Source organism: Equus quagga, chromosome 15, assembly GCF_021613505.1.
Source record: "Equus quagga isolate Etosha38 chromosome 15, UCLA_HA_Equagga_1.0, whole genome shotgun sequence".
NCBI lineage: Eukaryota > Metazoa > Chordata > Mammalia > Perissodactyla > Equidae > Equus > Equus quagga.
This window is the reverse complement of record NC_060281.1, coordinates 71,531,313-71,540,381: the sequence shown is the minus strand read 5'-3', so window position 1 is coordinate 71,540,381 and position 9,069 is coordinate 71,531,313.

Genomic DNA, 9,069 nt, shown 5'->3' with positions numbered 1-9,069 from the left:
GAAGTGGAGCTCATGAACTTAACCACTACACCACCAGGCCAGCCCAGTAGATTCATTTCTTTCTCCTTGCAGTTCTACCAGTTTTTGCCTGACATAGTTTGGCTATCTGTTGTTAGGCATGTACATGTTAATAATTGTTATATCTTCTAGGGGAATTAACTCCTTCATCATTATGTAATGCCCTTCTTTATCCCTGATAACTTTGCTTACTTTGAAATTTGCTCTGTCTGAAATTGATACTCCTGCTTTCTTTTGATTAGTGTTAGCATGATATATTTTCTGCATTCATTACTTTTAATCTATACATGTCTTTATATTTAAAGTGAGTTCCTTGCAGACAACATATGGTTGGGTTGTATGTTTTTTGTTTGTTTGTTTTGTTTGTCCTGGGGAAGATTAGCCCTGAGCTAACGTCTGTTGCCGAGCTTCCTCTTTTTGCTGGAGAAGATTTGCCCTGAGCTAACATCTGTGCCAATCTTTCTCTTTTTGCTGAGGAAGATTTGCCCTAAGCTAACACCTGTGCCAATCTTCCTCTTTTTTTGTATGTAGGTAGCCACCACAGCATGGCCACTGAAGAGTGGTATAGGTTAACACCCAGGAACTGAACCTGGGCAGCCAAAGTAGAACATGCCAAACTTAACCACTAGGCCACTGGGGCTGGCCCTGGGTTGTGTGTTGTTATTATTATTTTTTTTTTTTAGCCAGGAAGATTTTCCCTGAGTCAACATCTGTTGCCAATCTTCCTCTTTTTGCTTGAGGAACATTGTCGCTGAGCTATTATCTGTGCCAATCTTCCTCTATTTTGTATTTTGTATGTGGGATACCACCTCAGCACAGCTTGATGAGCAGTGTATAGGTCTGGATCCAGGATCCGAACAGCAAACCCCAGGCCGCCAAAGCGGAGCACATGAACTTAACCACTACACCACCAGGGTGGCCCCTGTGTTGTGTTTTTTGATCCACTCTGATGAGCTCTGTCTTGTAGCTGATGCATTTGGACCACTGACATTCAAAGTGATTATTGATATGGTTGGATTAATATTTACCATATTCATTACTGCTTTCTATTTGCTCTTGTTCTTTGTTCCTATTTTTGTCTTCTACTCTTTTTCTGCTTTTTTCTTAGCATATCAGTTATACTTCATTTTTAAAATTTTTTAGTAGTTGCAATATACATTTACAACTAATCCAAGTCTGCTTTCAAATAACACTATACCACTTCACAGGTAGTGTGAGTACCTTCCAATAACAAAACAATCCTAATTCCTTCTTCCTGTCCCTTGCATCACTGCTGTCATTAATTTCACTTATATACAAGTATACATAAGTATATATAGGATATATACTATATACAGAGGCATGCATAATTGAATACATTGTTGCTATTATTATTTTGACAAACAGTTATCTGTTAGATCAATTAAGAATAAGAAAAATAAAAGTTGTTATTTTACCTTTACCTAGTCCTTCTTTATATGCTCTTCCTTTCTTTATGTAGATCGGAGTTTCTGACCCCAAAAGCATGAACTTGGAGACTAGAGACTTGGCCCCCTGTCCCAGCTTTGTCTGGAGGTAGATGAGCACATTTGACTCTTCTGAGGCACAGCTTCTTCAACTGTGAAATGAAAAGGGTGCGTAAAGTGACCTTGAAGGGCTCTTCTGGCTCAAAAATTCTACAGCAAACATCGAAGGACTCATTATCAAGTCCAGAATCTCTAGGCCATAGAAAGAGCCTGTTCAAGCTATACCATTATGAGATAACTATTCAATAAACGGGATGGATGAATGTAGTGATAAAATTAATTCGTATATCAGGACCCACAAAATGGAGGCTCCCCTCAGGGGCCCGGCCAATGTCACAAATCTAACCCTAGGTCAGCCTGCACTAACGGGAAACATCTGTCAAGGAAATCTAACGTATACCAATCACAATCCTTCCACTCAGCTTTAGTTAGCTTACCTTACCCTAGAAATAGGCGCCTGCTAGCCTTCTAAGGAAATCCCTGACCTGCTAGCCAATCCTGCCTGTTTCCACAGGGTCTCTGCTAAACACATTCTATAGAACTCACTGTTGCCCAAACTCCCTCAGGAAGAGCGGTCCCCTGCTTCTGAGGCAACGTAATCCCGCAGTCTATGGATCGTTTTCCCTTGAATAAAGGACATCAAACTCATTACTAAATTGTTTTAGTTTTGTCATTTGACAGTGGTCAAAAGGTACAAACTTCCAGTTACAAGATAAGTTCTGGGGATGTAATGTACAGCATGGTGACTATAGTGAACAATACTGTACTGTATATTTGAAACATTCTAATAGAGCAGATCTTAAAAGTTCCTATCACAAGAAAAAATTTTTTAACTATGTGAGGTGATGGATGTTAACTAAACTTATTGTAATAATCATTTTGCAATATATACATATATCAAATCATTATGTTGTACACCTTAAAGTAATAAAATGTTGTATGTCAATTGTATCTCAATAAAACTGGGAAAAATAAACAAAATTGAAAAAGAAAAGGGCAACTGGCTAATTAAAAAAGTTCTTTTTAGGGGCTGGTCCTGTGGCGCAGCAGTTAAGTTTGCACATTCGGCTTCCGCGGCCCAGGGTTCACCAGGTTGGATCCTCTTGTCAAGCCATGCTGTGGCAAGTGTCCCACATACAAAGTAGAGGAAGATGGGCACGGATGTTAGCTCAGGGCCAGTCTTCCTCAGCGAAAAGAGTTGATGTGGCAGATGGTGCAGATGTTAGCTAGGGCTAATCTTCCTCAAAAAAAAAAAAATTTTTTAACTCTGATTAGGATGTTATTTTTTCCTGGTGGGCCTTCATATTTAGTGCAGTTAATACAGTGCTTGCTACAAGTAAGCAAAGCAAAAGACTTCTCTTACAAGTAAACAAAAAGGCCAAGAAATCAACAACCAGAAAGAACACTCAGAATAAGACAGGTTTCACAGTTTGAGGGAAAGTCACACCCTAGCACTCTGATCTGGATGCTGTTTATCTTCAGTTCACGAGTGATCGTGTTTGCTTTCATGCTCGATGCTACTGTTTCATGTGCCTTCATTGGTGAAGGCCTTAAAGTGACTGTCACCATGTGATGACAGTGACAGGAACATGACCATATTTAGCTGAATCACCACCAAGCAATCTTTCCATCCAAATCCAATCTATTTACTCCTCTCTGTTCTCCCTCCCCAAATGTCCTTGGGCCTTTTGTCCATGCATCTCAACTGAAAGCATTGGCTCCCATTTCTAGAGAACCAAAGCAGAGATCCTTTGTTCTAAAAAATAACTTCTTTACTTTATCACACCTGGTAGGGGAGGAAGTTGCTTTACCAGTCAAAGAAACTCAGTTCTCTAGGGCACCATGATGCTAAGGAGAATTACGATGTTTGAAGAGGTTCATTTAAAAGTACAAAGATGGAGAAACTTTTTTTTTTTTTACTGGGAAAGACATTTGCAACCACATGGATGAACCTTGATGACCTTAGGCTAAAGAAAACTGTCTGAGATAAATCAGACCAAGAAAACCAAACACTGAATGATATCTCTTATACATGGAATCTCAAAAGACTGAAATCATGGGCCAGCCCCGTGACCTAGTGGTTAAGTTTGGCGCAGTCCACTTCAGCAGCTAGATGGGTTCCTGGGTACAGACTTACACCGCTCGTCTGTTAGTGGCCATGCTGTGGTGGTGGGTCACATACAAAAAGAGGAAGATTGGCAGTGGATGTTAGCTCAGGACAAATCTTATAGGAGAGGTGTTGTTTAAGGGTACATACTTGCAACTGGTAGATAAATAAGTCCTGGAGACCTAATACTGAGTATTAGGACTGGACTAATATTCACTACTGGACTGAGGACCAGTACAGTGATTATAGACAACTGTATTACAACATTAAACTTCCTAAGAGACTAGATCTTAATTGTTCCCAACACTAGAAGAAATGATAATTATGAGACAAATTAGAGGTGTTAGCTAATGCTACAATGGCAGTGCATTGCAATATAAATGTATCAAATCAATGTTGCACACCTGAAACTTACACAATGTTGCATGTCAAATACATCTCAATTTTAAAAAGACAAATATACCAGTATGTTTTAACACAGACACAATGAATAAAATTACTTCAATTGTGTAGCATTTTGTCCTAAAACTAAAGAATGAGAAGGTAGAACACTGAATGTATATTTCTCTTTCTTTAGCAGTCTTGCTACTTGTAGTGGGTTGAATGGCGGCCCTCCAAAAGTTATGTCCCCCAGAACCTGTCAATATGACCTTATTTGGAAAAAAGGTCTTTGGAATTAAATTAAGGATCTCAAGATGAAATTGTCCTAGATTATATGAGTGGGCCCTAAATCCAATATCCAGTGTCCTTTTTGTAAAAAAATTGAGGTATACTTGACATACAACATTATATTAGTTCAGGTGTACAACATAATGATTCGATATTCGTATATATTACCAAATGATCACCACAATGTCTAGTTAACATCCTTCACCACAATTAGAGCTTTTTTCTTGCGATGAGAACTTTTAAGATATACTCTTTTAGCAACTATCAAATATGCAATGCAGTATTGTTAACTATAGTCACCAAGCTGTAATTACATCCCCATGACTTATTTATTTTATAGCTGGAAGTTTGTACCTTTTGACTACCTTCACCTATTTCACCCCCCCCCCACCACAATGACCAGTGTCTTTATAAGAAGAAAAGATGTTGCACACCTTAAACTAATACAGTGTTACGTGTCAATTATATCTCAATAAAACTGGAAAGAAAAAGAGAAGATACCAAGAAGGCCATATGAAGATGGAAGCAGAGACCGGAGTGATGTAGCTACAGCCAAGGAATGCCTGGAGCCCCCAGAAGCTGGAAGAGGCAGGGAAGGATGCTCGCCTAGAGCCTTTGGAGGGAGCACGTCTCTGCCTACACCTTAATTTAGGACTTCCAGCCTGTAAAGCCATGAGAGAACAAATTTCTGTTGTTTTCAGCCACCAAGTTTGTGGGTTTTGATATGGCAGTCCCAGAAAACCAATACACTACTTCTGACATTTTTTTTTATTGTGCCCATTTAAGGTCCATGAGGAGAAGGGATGTGTCCCTCTTTTTGGTGCTTGGCACATAGTGGGTGCTTAATATATGTCAAATGATATGAGCTATCAATACCGGGGGAAATTGTACTGACTCCACATTTCAGTGACAGGTGAATTGTTTCCCCAAAACTGTATAATGTTTACAATATCCATAAAGAGGTTCAATGTGAATGCAGATCTAATGTACAAGAATTAACTTGTTTTGCAAGGTCTGTCTCTTTATTAGAATAGTAATACTGGGCTGGGGATAGAAGCCTTGGCAGCTCTTCTAACTTTCATCACTGCCTCACTAAGCCTCAGGCAAGAGAGCTCATTTCTGTGGCTCAGTTTCCCAAGCCATGAAGAGAAAATCCTGTTCCCTTTCTGCCTACTAAGGAGAAGGATGGGGTTGTGGTGGGGGTGTGGGGGCCGGGGGAAGCCTGTAAAGTGCTTCACTGTACTTAAGAGAAATATAAAATGGCCCCACAGTATTTGTTTTACGCTCTGGAAACGAGTTTACAGTTCTGTTTCTGTTTCACTTTTGGTATCAGGATTTTTCAACCATTTAGCAAAGTGTAAGACATAAGCTGCCAGTTAATAGTCATTATCTCCAGTTTAAAGATAGAGAAACTTAAGGCAGAAGAGGGTTATATGTCTAAGTCGGCAAAGTACTTCACCGGCAGAATTCCAAAAAGATTCTATGAGTCCAAAACAAAATGATTCTGCAGAACCTTCTGTTTTCCAGCTGCAGAGACACTTCTCTTAAGTGCAGTAAGGATGGTTGAAAACATTTTTATTGTAGCAGAAGTCAATCAGACAGCCAAGGTTCAGATAAGACCCAGAGAAAAGATGCTTTTTCATTCTACCAGTGAGTAGATTTTATGACCTATCTACAACTTTGGCATTTGTGAACTCAGGTTAAGTCAGGCTAGTTAGAGAATCCCTTTGGTCTTTTAAATCATGAAATTCAAGCAACGGCCACAAAGAAGATGGATTACCTTGATGGCATAAAATAGTTATATTTGTGAAGGTGACCAAGGATAAACACAATATAGCAAACCAGATCCAATTCTCAGATAAATCCAACTTTCACTTGGCTCATATCTAGGCAACCAGAGTCATGCACTAATCTAATGATGCAACTTAACTCAGATGGGGGGTGGGTGGGGAGTGGGTGGAGAGATGCAAGTGCTGGAGACAAGGCAAGAATGGCAGAATGTAGAGAATTGTTAAAACTGGGTGAAGGATGCATGGGAGTTTGTTACACTATTTTATTTACTTCATACAGTATGTGTTCAAAATTTTCCAAAATATGAAATGGTGTAGTACAGCAAATTGCTAATCAACTTTGCAAAAGGCTCATATGGTCTTCCATGATTTATTATTTTTAAGAGAGTTTATTGCTAGAACAAAAATAGCTAGTTTTCTACCCTATTTTCTTATGAATATGCATGATAATTGATGTAGATTATTGAGTAACTTAAAATTTAAATAATGAAGCTTCTGCTACTTCTTGAATTTGAGACAGGTTTTGAAATTATTCAATTGACACATTGTGAATTCAGTAAAAGAATTTTTTTGAGGGATTAAAAAAAGACAAACTCAGAGAACAGCCCCAGCACATCCTCAGCAAGTAGTTGAGCTGCAATAAATTATCCCACGTGTCTTAGTAATACTTTTTGAGTCTGTGATACAAAGTATTAGGCTATTATGATTTTAGCAAACAGACCACATTTTCCTAAACTACAATTGGTACAATTAGTACACCATTGAAAGAAGGGTGTCATATAAAGTTTGAAACAAAGAAAAAAATTTTGATCCCACAGTGCACCTCTTTTATATAAAAAGTATAATGTTTAAGCACAAAATTCCTCTCAAGCTTCAGGAGGTCCCAACTTCAAGTATTTAGAGATTATGGACTCATGTGTACTCTATTTATTCCCTTATGATTTTTTTTTCAATATCATATTCCTTCTCAGTTTTCCAGAAGAATTCACTCAAATATTTATTGGGAGCTTGCTTTATCTTAGGCACAGAATAAGACAAGTCTTCCTCAAGAATTGCAGGGTTTTTTGTTTGTTTGTTTTTGTTTTTGAGGAAGACTGGCCATGAGCTAACATCTGTGCCCGTCTTCCTCCATTTTATGTGGGACACCTGCCACAGCATAGCTTGACAAGCAGTGCGTAGGTCTGCACCTGGGATCCCAACTGGCGGACCCTGGGCCTCGGAAGCCAAATGTGGGAACTTAACTGCTGTACCACCCAGCTGGCCCAAGAATTGCAGTTTTAAAGTGGTCTCCAATATTTAAATCTCTCCCGACCCTTGGTTGCTTTAATTGCCTTCCTCTGGCCACTCTCTAGCTGCATTAACTCTTTTTTGTGTGTTGTTTCTCAATATCACTATCATTATCATTATTATTACTATTATTACAGCTTATTGAGATATAATTCACATATACAATTCACTTATTTAAATTGTAAAATTCAACAGTTTTTAGTATGTTTACAGAATTGGGCAACCATCACCACAATCAATTTTAGACATTATCATCACTCCAAAAAGAAACTGTGCCCATTAGCCGTCACTCCACTTCTCTCTAACCCCCTCCACTTTAGGCAACTGCTACTCTACTTTCTGTTTCTATGGATTCACCTATTCTGGACATTTCATACAAATGGAATCATACAATATGTGACCTTTTGTGTCTGGCTTCTGTCACTTAGCATCCATTTTTCAAGGTTCATCCATGTTGTAGCACGTATCAGTACTTCATTCCAATTTTGGCTAAATAACATTCCACTGTATGGATAGAACACGTTTTATTTGTCCATTCATCAAATCACGGGCATCTGAGTTGTTTCCACTTTTTGGCTATTACCATCACGCTGCTACGAACATTCACGTATAAGGCTTCTTCGTGCACATATGTTTTCATTTCTCTTGGGTTTATACCTAGAACCGGAATTGCTGGGTCCTACGGTAAGTCTGTGTTTAACATTTTGAGGAACTGCTGGGCTGTTTTCCAAAGCAGCTGCCCCATTTTACAGTGCCACCAGCAATGTATTAAGGTTCCAACTTCTCCACATCCTCAACAACACTTACATTTTTATTTTAGCCATCCTAGTTGGTGTGAAGTGGCATCTCTTTGTGGCTCTGATTTGCATTTCCCTGATGGCTAATGAAGTCAAGTGTCTTTTCATGTGCTTATTCCTTAACTCTTGAAGTAGACCTGCCAGCTTCCTTTCTTAATGAGTTAGAAATACGGCTTTGTACCACTGGCAAATTTTTATTGAGTTTCTTTGTGCCTAGGTCATTAGAAGAACAAGTTAATACTTTCTCTTCCAGCGAAGCTCAGCTGCTGCTCCCACGTGGTGAAGGAAAGGCTTTCTTTGCATTTTTCCAAAGAAGAAAATCTGGGACTATACTGCATAAGAAGTTAAATTACGTTATCAGAGCAGTGCTTGAAGCAAGAAAAAATAAATAAGCTGAAACATAAGCTAAAAAAATAAGTATTGTTTCAGCCTAAGGAAGTGGCGTGGCGGTGTTTCAGTCTGACATAATCCACGTAAGCAAATACATTAAAAAGGGATACAACAGTCTCAGGTCCTCGTGAGAAGTGAACTGACATCTTCAAGTCTCCTCTATTTCAATACTTAAATATCGGTTGAGTCAGAGGAGAGAGGAAGAAGCGTAGGGAAACCAACCAAGCGTCATCCAGTCAGGCTGAAGAAATCGGCACCTTAATTTGCAACCTCACTTTCTCTGCCCAAATAAAGTCAACTCCAAGGGCTCGCCCGAATTCTCTCACGGTGCTAGGACTTGGTTATTTTGAAGGTCGCTCTGAAAGAGCAGCTGGGTATCTGAGAACCGTTGGTTCTTAAGTGTTTTCACTAAAACCTCGTTTTGAAAGGCGCGTCCTTGCGTGCGCAGCTGCCGCTGCTCACAGGGCCTTCGAGCGAGGAGACGGGAGGTCACGACCGAGAGGGAG